Source organism: Somniosus microcephalus, unplaced genomic scaffold, assembly GCF_052327205.1.
Source record: "Somniosus microcephalus isolate GS21.2 unplaced genomic scaffold, FLI_Smic_1.0 unresolved_chr5, whole genome shotgun sequence".
Classification (NCBI taxonomy): Eukaryota; Metazoa; Chordata; class Chondrichthyes; order Squaliformes; family Somniosidae; genus Somniosus; species Somniosus microcephalus.
Genome location: NW_028225183.1, coordinates 14,340,448 through 14,356,282, shown reverse-complemented (window position 1 = coordinate 14,356,282; position 15,835 = coordinate 14,340,448).

Below are 15,835 nucleotides of genomic sequence, written 5' to 3'. Positions count from 1 at the left end.
TGTTTGATGGAGCAGTGTATAAAGAGTTTTACTCTGTATCTAACCAGTGTTGGAACAATTCGAGGAGTGTTTGATGGAGCAGCGTATAAAGAGCCTTACTCTGTATCTATCCCGTGTCGTACCAAACCAAAGAGTGTTGATGGAGCAGTGTATAAAGAGCTTTACTCTGTACCAACCCCGTATTTTAGCAAACCGTGGAGTGTTTTATGGAGCAGTGTATACAGATCTTTATTCTGTATGTAACCCGTATTGTACCAAACAGAGGAATGTTTGATGGAGCCGTGTATAAAGAGCTTTATTCTGAATCAAACCCGTATTCTACCAATCAGAGGAATGTTTGATGGAGCCGTGTATAAAGAGATTTATTCTGCATTAAACCCGTATTGTCCCAAACCGAGTTGAGTTTGATGGAGCAGTGAATAAAGAGCTTTTCTCTGAATCTAACCCACAGTGTAGAGAACCGAGGAGTGTTTGATGGAGCAGTGTTAATAGAGCTTTACGCTGTATCAAAACCATATAGTACCAAACAGAGGAGTGTTTGATGGAGCAGTCTATACAGCGCTTTACTCTGTATCTAACCCACATTGTAGAGAACCGAGGAGTGTTTGATGGAGCAGTGTATAAATATCTTTACTGTGTACAAACCCCGTATTTTACCAAACCGAGGAGTGCTTGATGGAGCAGTGTATAAAACGCTTTACTCTGCATCTAACTCATATTTTACCAAACCGAGGAGTGCTTGATGGAACAGTGTCTCAAGAGATTGACTCTGTATCTGACCCGTATTGTAGAGAACCGACGAGTGTTTGATGGAGCAGTGTATAAAGCGCTTTACTCTGTATTTAACTCATTTTATACCAAACCGAGGACTGTTTGATGGAGCAGTATATACAGGGCTTCACTCTGTATCTAACCCGTACTGTATCAAACCGATGAGTGTTTGACGGAGCGGTGCATGAGGAGCTTTACTCTGTAGCAAACACGTACTGTACCAAACCGAGGAGTGTTTGATGGAGCAGTATATAAAGAGCATTTCTCTGTATCTAACCCATATTTTAGCAAACCGCGGAGTGTTTGATGGAGCAGTGTATAAAGTGCTTTACTCTGTATCTAACCCGTATTTTACCAAACCAGGGAGCGCTTGATGGAGCAGTGTATAAAGAGCTTTATTCTGTATCAAACCCGTATTGTCCCAAACCGAGTAGTGTTTGATGGAGCAGTGCATGAAGAGCTTTACTCTGTATCTAACCCACATTGTAGAGCACCGAGGAATTTTAGTTGGAGCAATTTATAAAGAGCTTTAATCTGTATTTAACCCATATTGTAACAAACCGAGGAATGTTAGATGGAGCAGTATATAAAGCATTTTAGTCTGTTTCTAACCCGTATTGCACCTATCCGAGGAGGGTTTAATGGAGCAGTGTATAAAGAGCATTACTCTGTATCAAACACGTATTGTACCAAACAAGGAGCGTTTGCTGGGGCAGTGTATAAAGCGCTTTACTCTGTATCTAACCCGTATTGTACCAATCCGAGGTGTGTTTGATGGAACAGTGTATATAGGGCGTTACTCTTTAGTTAAACCGTATTGTACCAAACCGAGTAGTGTTTGATGGAGCAGTGTATAAAGACTTTACTCTGTATCTAACCCACTCTCTAGAGAACCTATGAGTGTGTCATGGAGCAGTGTATAAAGAGCTTTATTCGGGATCTAACACATATTTTACCAAACCGAGGAGTGTTTGATGGAGCAGTGTATAAGGAGATTTATTCTGTATCTAACTCGTATTGCACCAAGAAATGGAATGTTTGATGGAGCAGTGTTTCAAGAGCTTTACTCTGTATCAAACCCTTATTGTACCAATCCGAGGAGTGTTTGATGGAGCAGTTTGTAAAGAGATACATTCTGTATTATACCCATATTGTGGAGGCCACAGGATTGTTTGTTGGAGCAGTGTATAAAGAGTTTTACTCTGTATCTAACCAGTGTTGGAACAATTCGAGGAGTGTTTGATGGAGCAGCGTATAAAGAGCCTTACTCTGTATCAATCCCGTGTCGTACCAAACCAAAAAGTGTTGATGGAGCAGTGTATAAAGAGCTTTACTCTGTACCAACCCCGTATTTTACCAAACCGTGGAGTGTTTTATGGAGCAGTGTATACAGATCTTTATTCTGTATGTAACCCGTATTGTACCAAACAGAGGAATGTTTGATGGAGCCGTGTATAAAGAGCTTTATTCTGAATCAAACCCGTATTCTGCCAATCAGAGGAATGTTTGATGGAGCCGTGTATAAAGAGATTTATTCTGAACAAACCCGTATTGTCCCAAACCGAGTTGAGTTTGATGGAGCAGTGAATAAAGAGCTTTTCTCTGAATCTAACCCACAGTGTAGAGAACCGAGGAGTGTTTGATGGAGCAGTGTTAATAGAGCTTTACGCTGTATCAAAACCATATAGTACCAAACAGAGGAGTGTTTGATGGAGCAGTCTATACAGCGCTTTACTCTGTATCTAACCCACATTGTAGAGAACCGAGGATTGTTTGATGGAGCAGTGTATAAAGATCTTTACTGTGTACAAACCCCGTATTTTACCAAACCGAGGAGTGCTTGATGGAGCAGTGTATAAAGCGCTTTACTCTGTATCTAACTCATATTTTACCAAACCGAGGAGTGCTTGATGGAGCAGTGTCTCAAGAGATTGACTCTGTATCTAACCCGTATTGTAGAGAACCGACGAGTGTTTGATGGAGCAGTGTATAAAGCGCTTTACTCTGTATCTAACTCATATTTTACCAAACCGAGGATTGTTTGATGGAGCAGTATATAAAGGGCTTCACTCTGTATCTAACCCTTACTGTATCAAACCAAGGAGTGTTTGATGGAGCGGTGTATGAGGAGCTTTACTCTGTAGCAAACACGTATTGTACCAAACCGAGGAGTGTTTGATGGAGCAGTATATAAAGAGCATTACTCTGTATCTAACCCATATTATAGCAAACCGTGGAGTGTTTGATGTCGCAGTGTATAAAGAGCTTTACTCTGTATCTAACCCGTATTTTACCAAACCGAGGAGCGTTTGATGGAGCAGTGTGTAAAGAGCTTTATTCTGTATCAAACCCGTCTTGTAGAGCACCGAGGAATTTTTGATGGAGCAGTTTATAAAGATCTTTAATCTGTATTTAACCCATATTGTAACAAACCGAGGAATGTTAGATGGAGCAGTATATAAAGCATTTTAGTCTGTTTCTAACCCGTATTGCACCTATCCGAGGAGTGTTTAAAGGACCAGTGTATAAAGTGCATTACTCTGTATCAAACACGTATTGTACCAAACAAGGAGAGTTTGCTGGGGCAGTGTATAAAGCGCTTTACTCTGTATCTCACCTGTATTGTCCCAAACTGAGGCGTGTTTGATGGAGCAGTGTATAAAGGGCGTTACTCTGTAGTAAAACCGTATTGTACCAAACCGAGTAGTGTGTGATGGAGCAGTGTATAAAGACTTTACTCTGTATCTAACCCACTCTATAGCGAACCTTTGAGTGTTTCATGGAGCAGTGTATAAAGAGCTTTATTCTGGATCTAACACATATTTTACCAAACCGAGGAGTGTTTCATGGAGCAGTGTATAAAGAGCTTTATTCTGTATCTAACACATATTTTACCAAACCGAGGAGTGTTTGATGGAGCAGTGTATAAAGAGATTTATCCTGTATCTAACTCGTATTGTACCAAACAAGGAGCGTTTGCTGGAGCAGTGTATAAAGCGTGTTACTCTGTATTTAAGCCGTATTGTACCGAACCGAGGACTGTTAAATGGAGCAGTGTTTAAAGAGCTTTACTCTGTATCAATCCTGTATTGTACCAAACCGAGGAGTGTTCGATGGTGCATTGTATGAAGCGTTTTATTCTGTACCTGACCTGTATTTTACCAAACGGAGGAGTGTTTGATGGAGCAGTTTATAAAGAGCTTTACACTGAATCTAAACCGTATTGTACCAAACTGAGGAGTGTTAGATGGAGCAGTGTATAAAGTGTTTTCATCTGTATCTAAACCGTATTTTACCAAACCGAGGAGTTCTAGATGGAGCAGTGTATAAAGAGCTTTACTCTGTATCTAACCCACATTGTAGAGAACCGAGGAGTGATTGATGGAGCAGTGTATAAAGCGCTTTACTCTGTATCTAACTCATATTTTACCAAACCGAGGACTGTTTGATGGAGCAGTATATAAAGGGCTTCACTCTGTATCTAATCCGTACTGTATCAAACCGAGGAGTGTTTGATGGAGCAGTGTATGACGAGCTTTACTCTGTAGCAAACACGCATTGTACCAAAGAGAGGAGTGTTTGATGGAGAAGTTTATAAAAACTTTAATCTGTATCCAACCGGTATTGTACCAGACCGAGGAATGTTTGATGGAGTTGTGCATGAAGAGCTTTGCTCTATATCTAACCTGTATTGTACGAAACCGAGTTGTGTTTGATGTAGAAGTTTATAAAGAGCTTTTCACTGTATCGATCCCGAAATGTACCAAACCGAGGAGTGTTTGATGGAGCATTGTATAAAGATATTTACTCTGTGTCAAACACGTATTGTACCAAAGAGAGGACTGTTTGATGGAGAAGTTTATAAAGAGCTTGACTCTGCATCTAACCCGTATTGTTACAAACCTAGGCATGCTTGACGTAGCAGTGTATAAAGCACTTTAATCTGCATCTAACCCGTATTGTTCCAAATGGAGGAGTGTTTGATGGAGCAGTGAATACAGCGTTGTACTCTGTATCTAACCCGTATTGTACCAAAAAGAGGAGTGTTTGATGGAGCAGTGTATAAAGCGCTTTACTCAATATCTCTCCCGTAATGTAACAAACCGAGGGGTGTTTCATGGAGCTGTCTATACAGCGCTTTTCTCTGTATCTAACCCACATTGTAGAGAACCGAGGAGTGTTTGATGGAGCAGTGTATTAAGATCTTTACTGTGTACAAACCACGGAATTTACCAAACCGAGGAGTGCTTGATGGAGCATTGTATAAAGCGCTTTACTCTGTATCTAACTCATATTTTACCAAACCGAGGAGTGCTTGATGGAACAGTGTATAAAGCGCTTTACTCTGTATCTAACTCATATTTTACCAAACCGAGGAGTGCTTGATGGAGCAGTGTCTCAAGAGATTGACTCTGTATCTAACCCGTATTGTAGAGAACCGACGAGTGTTTGATGGAGCAGTGTATAAAGCGCTTTACTCTGTATCTAACTCATATTTTACCAAACCGAGGACTTTTTGATGGAGCAGTATATAAAGGGCTTCACTCTGTATCTAACCCGTACTGTATCAAACCGAGGAGTGTTTGATGGAGCGGTGTATGAGGAGCTTTACTCTGTAGCAAACACGTATTGTACCAAACCGAGGAGTGTTTGATGGAGCAGTATATAAAGAGCATTTCTCTGTATCTAACCCATATTTTAGCAAACCGTGGATTGTTTGAGGGAGCAGTGTATAAAGTGCTTTACTCTGTATCTAACCCGTATTTTACCAAACCGAGGAGCGTTTGATGGAGCAGTTTATAAAGAGCTTTATTCTGTATCAAACCCGTATTGTCCCAAACCGAGTAGTGTTTGATGGAGAAGTGTATAAAGAGCTTTACTCTGTATCTAACCCACATTGTAGAGCACCGAGGAATTTTTGATGGAGCAGTTTATAAAGAGCTTTAATCTGTATTTAACTCATATTGTAACAAACCGAGGAATGTTAGATGGAGCAGTATATAAAGCATTTATTCTGTTTCTAACCGGTATTGCACCTATCCGAGGAGGGGTTAATGGAGCAGTGTATAAAGAGCATTACTCTGTATCAAACACGTATTGTTCCAAACAAGGAGAGTTTGCTGGGGCAGTGTATCAAGCGCTTTACTCTGTATCTAACCTATATTGTACCAAATCGAGGCGTGTTTGATGGAGCAGTGTATAAAGGGCGTTACTCTGTAGTTAAACCATATTGTACCAAACCGAGAAGTGTTTGATAGAGCAGTGTATAAAGACTTTACTCTGTAGCTAACCCACTCTCTAGAGAACCTATGAGTGTTTCATGGAGCAGTGTATAAAGAGCTTTATTCTGTATCTAACACATATTTTACCAAACCGAGGAGTGTTTGATGGAGCAGTGTATAAAGAGATTTATCCTGTATCTAACTCGTATTGTACCAAGAAATGGAATGTTTGATGGAGCAGTGTTTCAAGAGCTTTACTCTGTATCAAACCCGTATTGTACCAATCCGAGGAGTGTTTGATGGAGCAGTTTGTAAAGAGATATATTCTGTATTATACCCATATTGTGGAGAACAGGGCGTGTTTGATGGAGCAGTGTATAAAGAGCTTTACTCTGTATCTAACCAGTTTAAGGCACAATTCGAGGAGTGTTTGATGAAGCAGCTTATAAAGAGCCTTAATCTTTATCAATCCCGTGTCGTACCAAACCAAAGAGTGTTGATGGAGCAGTGTATAATGAGCTTTACTCTGTACCAACACCGTATTTTACCAAAACGTGGAGTGTTTGATGGAGCAGTGTATACAGATCTTTATTCTGTATGTAACCCGTATTGTACCAAACAGAGGAATGTTTGATGGAGCCGTGTATAAAGAGCTTTATTCTGTATCAAACCCGTATTGTCCCAAACCGAGTAGTGTTTGACGGAGCAGTGTATAAAGAGATTTACTCTGTATCTAACCCACATTGTAGAGCACCGAGGAATTTTTGATGGAGCAGTTTATAAAGAGCTTTAATCTGTATTTAACCCATATTGTAACAAACCAAGGAATGTTAGATGGAGCAGTATATAAAGCATTTTAGTCTGTTTCTAACCCGTATTGCACCTATCCGAGGAGTGTTTAAAGGACCAGTGTATAAAGAGCATTACTCTGTATCAAACACGTATTGTACCAAACAAGGAGAGTTTGCTGGGGCAGTGTATAAAGCGCTTTACTCTGTATCTAACCCGTATTGTACCAAACTGAGGCGTGTTTGATGGAGCAGTGTATAAAGGGCGTTACTCTGCAGTTAAACCGTATTGTACCAAACCGAGTAGTGTGTGATGGAGCAGTGTATAAAGACTTTACTCTGTATCTAACCCACTCTCTCGCGAACCTTTGAGTGTTTCATGGAGCAGTGTATAAAGAGCTTTATTCTGGATCTAACACATATTTTACCAAACCGAGGAGTGTTTCAGGGAGCAGTGTATAAAGAGATTTATCCTGTATCTAACTCGTATTGTACCAAGAAATGGAATGTTTGATGGAGCAGTGTTTCAAGAGCTTTACTCTGTATCAAACCCGTATTGTACCAAACAAGGAGCGTTTGCTGGAGCAGTGTATATAGCGCTTTACTATGTATCTAACCCGTATTGTACCAAACCGATGCGTGTTTGATGGATCAGTGTATAAAGCGTGTTACACTGTATTTAAGCCGTATTGTACCGAACCGAGGACTGTTAAATGGAGCAGTGTTTAAAGAGCTTTACTCTGTATCAATCCTGTATTGTACCAAACCGAGGAGTGTTCGATGGAGCAGTGTATAAAGCGCTTTACTCTGTATCTAACTCATATTTTATCAAACCGAGGATTGTTTGATGGAGCAGTATATAAAGGGCTTCACTCTGTATCTAACCCGTACTGTATCAACCCAAGGAGTGTTTGATGGAGCGGTGTATGAGGAGCTTTACTCTGTAGCAAACTCGTATTGTACCAAACCGAGGAGTGTTTGATGGAGCAGTATATAAAGAGCATTACTCTGTATCTAACCCATATTATAGCAAACCGTGGAGTGTTTGATGTCGCAGTGTATAAAGAGCTTTATTCTGTATCAAACCCGTATTGTCCCAAACCGAGTAGTGTTTGACGGAGCAGTGTATAAAGAGATTTACTCGGTATCCAACCCACATTGTAGAACACCGAGGAATTTTTGATGGAGCAGTTTATAAAGAGCTTTAATCTGTATTTAACCCATATTGTAACAAACCGAGGTATGTTAGATGAAGCAGTATATAAAGCATTTTAGTCTGTTTCTAACCCGTATTGCACATATCCGAGGAGTGTTTAAAGGACCAGTGTATAAAGAGCATTACTCTGTATCAAACACGTCTTGTACCAAACAAGGAGAGTTTGCTGGGGCAGTGTATAAAGCGCTTTACTCTGTATCTAACCTGTATTGTACCAAACTGAGGCGTGTTTGATGGAGCAGTGTATAAAGGGCGTACTCTGTAGTTAAACCGTATTGTACCAAACCGAGTAGTGTGTGATGGAGCAGTGTATAAAGACTTTACTCTGTATCTAACCCACTCTATAGCGAACCTTTGAGTGTTTCATGGAGCAGTGTATAAAGAGCTTTATTCTGGATCTAACACATATTTTACCAAACCGAGGAGTGTTTCAGGGAGCAGTGTATAAAGAGATTTATCCTGTATCTAACTCGTATTGTACCAAGAAATGGAATGTTTGATGGAGCAGTGTTTCAAGAGCTTTACTCTTTATCAAACCCGTATTGTACCAAACAAGGAGCGTTTGCTGGAGCAGTGTATATAGCGCTTTACTATGTATCTAACCCGCATTGTACCAAACCGAGGCGTGTTTGATGGAGCAGTGTATAAAGCGCTTTACTCTGTATCTAACTCATATTTTACCAAACCGAGGACTTTTTGATGGAGCAGTATATAAAGGGCTTCACTCTGTATCTAACCCGTACTGTATCAAACCGAGGAGTGTTTGATGGAGCGGTGTATGAGGAGCTTTACTCTGTAGCAAACACGTATTGTACCAAAACGAGGAGTGTTTGATGGAGCAGTATATAAAGAGCATTTCTCTGTATCTAACCCATATTTTAGCAAACCGTGGATTGTTTGAGGGAGCAGTGTATAAAGTGCTTTACTCTGTATCTAACCCGTAATTTACCAAACCGAGGAGCGTTTGATGGAGCAGTTTATAAAGAGCTTTATTCTGTATCAAACCCGTATTGTCCCAAACCGAGTAGTGTTTGATGGAGAAGTGTATAAAGAGCTTTACTCTGTATCTAACCCACATTGTAGAGCACCGAGGAATTTTTGATGGAGCCGTGTATAAAGAGCTTTATTCTGTATCAAACCCGTATTGTCCCAAACCGAGTAGTGTTTGACGGAGCAGTGTATAAAGAGATTTACTCTGTATCCAACCCACATTGTAGAGCACCGAGGATTTTTTGATGGAGCAGTTTATAAAGAGCTTTAATCTGTATTTAACCCATATTGTAACAAACCGAGGAATGTTAGATGGAGCAGTATATAAAGCATTTTAGTCTGTTTCTAACCCGTATTGCACCTATCCGAGGAATGTTTAAAGGACCAGTGTATAAAGAGCATTACTCTGTATCAAACACGTATTGTACCAAACAAGGAGAGTTTGCTGGGGCAGTGTATAAAGCGCTTTACTCTGTATCTAACCCGTATTGTACCAAACTGAGGCGTGTTTGATGGAGCAGTGTATAAAGGGCGTTACACTGTAGTTAAACCGTATTGTACCAAACCGAGTAGTGTGTGATGGAGCAGTGTATAAAGACTTTACTCTGTATCTAACCCACTCTCTCGCGAACCTTTGAGTGTTTCATGGAGCTGTGTATAAAGAGCTTTATTCTGGATCTAACACATATTTTACCAAACCGAGGAGTGTTTCAGGGAGCAGTGTATAAAAAGATTGATCCTGTATCTAACTCGTATTGTACCAAGAAATGGAATGTTTGATGGAGCAGTGTTTCAAGAGCTTTACTCTGTATCAAACCCGTATTGTACCAAACAAGGAGCGTTTGCTGGAGCAGTGTATATAGCGCTTTACTATGTATCTAACCCGTATTGTACCAAACCGAGGCGTGTTTGATGGATCAGTGTATAAAGCGTGTTACTCTGTATTTAAGCCGTATTGTACCGAACCGAGGACTGTTAAATGGAGCAGTGTTTAAAGAGCTTTACTCTGTATCAATCCTGTATTGTACCAAACCGAGGAGTGTTCGATGTTGCATTGCATGAAGCGTTTTATTCTGTACCTGACCTGTATTTTACCAAACGGAGGAGTGTTTGATGGAGCAGTTTATATGGAGCTCTACACTGAATCTAAACCGTATTGTACCAAACTGAGGAGTGTTAGATGGAGCAGTGTATAAAGTGTTTTCATCTGTATCTAAACCGTATTGTACCAAACCGAGGAGTTCTAGATGGAGCAGTGTATAATGAGCTTTACTCTGTATCTAACCCACATTGTAGAGAACCGAGGAGTGATTGATGGAGCAGTGTATAAAGCGCTTTACTCTGTATCTAACTCATATTTTACCAAACCGAGGACTGCTTGATGGAACAGTATATAAAGGGCTTCACTCTGTATCTAAACCGTACTGTATCAAACCAAGGAGTGTTTGATGGAGCAGTGTATGACGAGCTTTACTCTGTAGCAAACACGCATTGTACCAAAGAGAGGAGTGTTTGATGGAGAAGTTTATAAAAACTTTAATCTGTATCCAACCGGTATTGTACCAGACCGAGGAATGTTTGATGGAGTTGTGCATGAAGAGCTTTGCTCTATACCAACCTGTATTGTACGAAACCGAGTTGTGTTTGATGTAGAAGTTTATAAAGAGCTTTTCACTGTATCGATCCCGAAATGTACCAAACCGAGGAGTGTTTGATGGAGCATTGTATAAAGAGATTTACTCTGTGTCAAACACGTATTGTACCAAAGAGAGGACTGTTTGATGGAGAAGTTTATAAAGAGCTTGACTCTGCAACTAACCCGTATTGTAACAAACCTAGGCGTGCTTGACGTAGCAGTGTATAAAGCACTTTAATCTGCATCTAACCCGTATTGTTCCAAATGGAGGAGTGTTTGATGGAGCAGTGTATACAGCGTTGTACTCTGTATCCAACCCGTATTGTATCAAAAAGAGGAGTGTTTGATGGAGCAGTGTATAAAGCGCTTTACTCAATATCTCTCCCCTAATGTAACAAACCGAGGAGTGTTTCATGGAGCAGTCTATACAGCGCTTTTCTCTGTATCTAACCCACATTGTAGAGAACCGAGGAGTGTTTGATGGAGCAGTGTATTAAGATCATTACTGTGTACAAACCACGGAATTTACCAAACCGAGGAGTGCTTGATGGAGCATTGTATAAAGCGCTTTACTCTGTATCTAACTCATATTTTACCAAACCGAGGAGTGCTTGATGGAGCAGTGTCTCAAGAGATTGACTCTGTATCTAACCCGTATTGTAGAGAACCGACGAGTGTTTGATGGAGCAGTGTATAAAGCGCTTTACTCTGTATCTAACTCATATTTTACCAAACCGAGGACTTTTTGATGGAGCAGTATATAAAGGGCTTCACTCTGTATCTAACCCGTACTGTATCAAACCGAGGAGTGTTTGATGGAGCGGTGTATGAAGAGCTTTACTCTGTAGCAAACACGTATTGTACCAAACCGAGGAGTGTTTGATGGAGCAGTATATAAAGAGCATTTCTCTGTATCTAACCCATATTTTAGCAAACCGTGGATTGTTTGCGGGAGCAGTGTATAAAGTGCTTTACTCTGTATCTAACACGTATTTTACCAAACCGAGGAGCGTTTGATGGAGAAGTTTATACAGAGCTTTATTCTGTATCAAACCCGTATTGTCCCAAACCGAGTAGTGTTTGATGGAGAAGTGTATAAAGAGCTTTACTCTGTATCTAACCAACATTGTAGAGCACCGAGGAATTTTTGATGGAGCAATTTATAAAGAGCTTTAATCTGTATTTAACTCATATTGTAACAAACCGAGGAATGTTAGATGGAGCAGTATATAAAGCATTTTAGTCTGTTTCTAACCCGTATTGCACCTATCCGAGGAGTGGTTAATGGAGCAGTGTATAAAGAGCATTACTCTGTATCAAACACGTATTGTACCAAACAAGGAGAGTTTGCTGGGGCAGTGTATCAAGCGCTTTACTCTGTATCTAACCTGTATTGTACCAAATCGAGGCGTGTTTGATGGAGCAGTGTATAAAGGGCGTTACTCTGTAGTTAAATCATATTGTACCAAACCGAGTAGTGTTTGATAGAGCAGTGTATAAAGACTTTACTCTGTAGCTAACCCACTCTCTAGAGAACCTATGAGTGTTTCATGGAGCAGTGTATAAAGAGCTTTATTCTGGATCTAACACATATTTTACCAAACCGAGGAGTGTTTGATGGAGCAGTGTATAAAGAGATTTATCCTGTATCTAACTCGTATTGTACCAAGAAATGGAATGTTTGATGGAGCAGTGTTTCAAGAGCTTTACTCTGTATCAAACCCGTATTGTACCAATCCGAGGAGTGTTTGATGGAGCAGTTTGTAAAGAGATATATTCTGTATTATACCCATATTGTGGAGAACAGGGCTTTTGCTGGAGCAGTGTATAAAGAGCTTTACTCTGTATCTAACCAGTTTAAGGCACAATTCGAGGAGTGTTTGATGGAGCAGCGTATAAAGAGACTTACTCTTTATCAATCCCGTGTCGTACCAAACCAAAGAGTGTTGATGGAGCAGTGTATAATGAGCTTTACTCTGTACCAACACCGTATTTTACCAAACCATGGAGTGTTTGATGGGGCAGTGTATACAGATCTTTATTCTGTATGTAACCCGTATTGTACAAAACAGAGGAATGTTTGATGCAGCCGTGTATGAAGAGATTTATTCTGAATCAAACCCGTATTGTACCAAACAGAGGAATGTTTGATGGAGCCGTGTATAAAGAGATTTATTCTACATCAAACCCGTATTGTCCCAAACCGAGTTGAGTTTGATGGAGCAGTGAATAATGAGCTTCTCTCAGAATCTAACCCACAGTGTAGAGAACCGAGGAGTCTTTCATGGAGCAGTGCTAATAGAGCTTTACGCTGTATCAAAACCATATAGTACCAAACAGAGGAGTGTTTGATGGAGCAGTGTATAAAGAGCTTTATTCTGTATCTAAACCGTATTTTACCAAACCGAGGACTGTTTGATGGAGCACTACATAATGAGCTTTATTCTGTATCTAACCCGTATATAACCAAATCGAGGAGTGTTTGATGGAGCAGTGTATAAAGAGCTTTACTCTGAATCTAACTCATATTTTACCAAACCTTGGTGTGTTTGATGGAGCAGTATATAAAGAGCATTTCTCTGTATCTAACCCATATTTTAGCAAACCGTGGATTGTTTGAGGGAGCAGTGTATAAAGTGCTTTACTCTGTATCTAACCCGTATTTTACCAAACCGAGGAGCGTTTGATGGAGCAGTTTATAAAGAGCTTTATTCTGTATCAAACCCGTATTGTCCCAAACCGAGTAGTGTTTGATGGAGAAGTGTATAAAGAGCTTTACTCTGTATCCAACCCACATTGTAGAGCACCGAGGAATTTTTGATGGAGCAGTTTATAAAGAGCTTTAATCTGTATTTAACTCATATTGTAACAAACCGAGGAATGTTAGATGGAGCAGTATATAAAGCATTTTAGTCTGTTTCTAACCCGTATTGCGCCTATCCGAGGAGGGGTTAATGGAGCAGTGTATAAAGAGCATTACTCTGTATCAAACACGTATTGTACCAAACAAGGAGAGTTTGCTGGGGCAGTGTATAAAGCGCTTTACTCTGTATCTAACCCGTATTGTACCAAACTGAGGCGTGTTTGATGGAGCAGTGTATAAAGGGCGTTACTCTGCAGTTAAACCGTATTGTACCAAACCGAGCAGTGTGTGATGGAGCAGTGTATAAAGACTTTACTCTGTATCTAACCCACTCTCTCGCGAACCTTTGAGTGTTTCATGGAGCAGTGTATAAAGAGCTTTATTCTGGATCTAACACATATTTTACCAAACCGAGGAGTGTTTCAGGGAGCAGTGTATAAAAAGATTTATCCTGTATCTAACTCGTATTGTACCAAGAAATGGAATGTTTGATGGAGCAGTGTTTCAAGAGCTTTACTCTGTATCAAACCCGTATTGTACCAAACAAGGAGCGTTTGCTGGAGCAGTGTATATAGCGCTTTACTATGTATCTAACCCGTATTGTACCAAACCGATGCGTGTTTGATGGATCAGTGTATAAAGCGTGTTACTCTGTATTTAAGCCGTATTGTACCGAACCGAGGACTGTTAAATGGAGCAGTGTTTAAAGAGCTTTACTCTGTATCAATCCTGTATTGTACCAAACCGAGGAGTGTTCGATGGAGCAGTGTATAAAGCGCTTTACTCTGTATCTAACTCATATTTTACCAAACCGAGGATTGTTTGATGGAGCAGTATATAAAGGGCTTCACTCTGTATCTAACCCGTACTGTATCAACCCAAGGAGTGTTTGATGGAGCGGTGTATGAGGAGCTTTACTCTGTAGCAAACTCGTATTGTACCAAACCGAGGAGTGTTTGATGGAGCAGTATATAAAGAGCATTACTCTGTATCTAACCCATATTATAGCAAACCGTGGAGTGTTTGATGTCGCAGTGTATAAAGAGCTTTACTCTGTATCTAACCCGTATTTTACCAAACCGAGGAGCGTTTGATGGAGCAGTGTATAAAGAGCTTTATTCTGTATCAAACCCGTATTGTCCCAAACCGAGTAGTGTTTGACGGAGCAGTGTATAAAGAGATTTACTCGGTATCCAACCCACATTGTAGAACACCGAGGAATTTTTGATGGAGCAGTTTATAAAGAGCTTTAATCTGTATTTAACCCATATTGTAACAAACCGAGGTATGTTAGATGAAGCAGTATATAAAGCATTTTAGTCTGTTTCTAACCCGTATTGCACTTATCCGAGGAGTGTTTAAAGGACCAGTGTATAAAGAGCATTACTCTGTATCAAACACGTCTTGTACCAAACAAGGAGAGTTTGCTGGGGCAGTGTATAAAGCGCTTTACTCTGTATCTAACCTGTATTGTACCAAACTGAGGCGTGTTTGATGGAGCAGTGTATAAAGGGCGTTACTCTGTAGTTAAACCGTATTGTACCAAACCGAGTAGTGTGTGATGGAGCAGTGTATAAAGACTTTACTCTGTATCTAACCCACTCTATAGCGAACCTTTGAGTGTTTCATGGAGCAGTGTATAAAGAGCTTTATTCTGGATCTAACACATATTTTACCAAACCGAGGAGTGTTTCAGGGAGCAGTGTATAAAGAGATTTATCCTGTATCTAACTCGTATTGTACCAAGAAATGGAATGTTTGATGGAGCAGTGTTTCAAGAGCTTTACTCTGTATCAAACCCGTATTGTACCAAACAAGGAGCGTTTGCTGGAGCAGTGTATATAGCGCTTTACTATGTATCTAACCCGCATTGTACCAAACCGAGGCGTGTTTGATGGAGCAGTGTATAAAGTGTGTTACTCTGTATTTAAGCCGTATTGTACCGAACCGAGGACTGTTAAATGGAGCAGTGTTTAAAGAGCTTTACTCTGTATCAATCCTGTATTGTACCAAACCGAGGAGTGTTCGATGGTGCATTGTATGAAGCGTTTTATTCTGTACCTGACCTGTAGTTTACCAAACGGAGGAGTGTTTGATGGAGCAGTTTATAAAGAGCTTTACACTGAATCTAAACCGTATTGTACCAAACTGAGGAGTGTTAGATGGAGCAGTGTATAAAGTGTTTTCATCTGTATCTAAACCGTATTTTACCAAACCGAGGAGTTCTAGATGGAGCAGTGTATAAAGAGCTTTACTCTGTATCTAACCCACATTGTAGAGAACCGAGGAGTGATTGATGGAGCAGTGTATAAAGCGCTTTACTCTGTATCTAACTCATATTTTACCAAA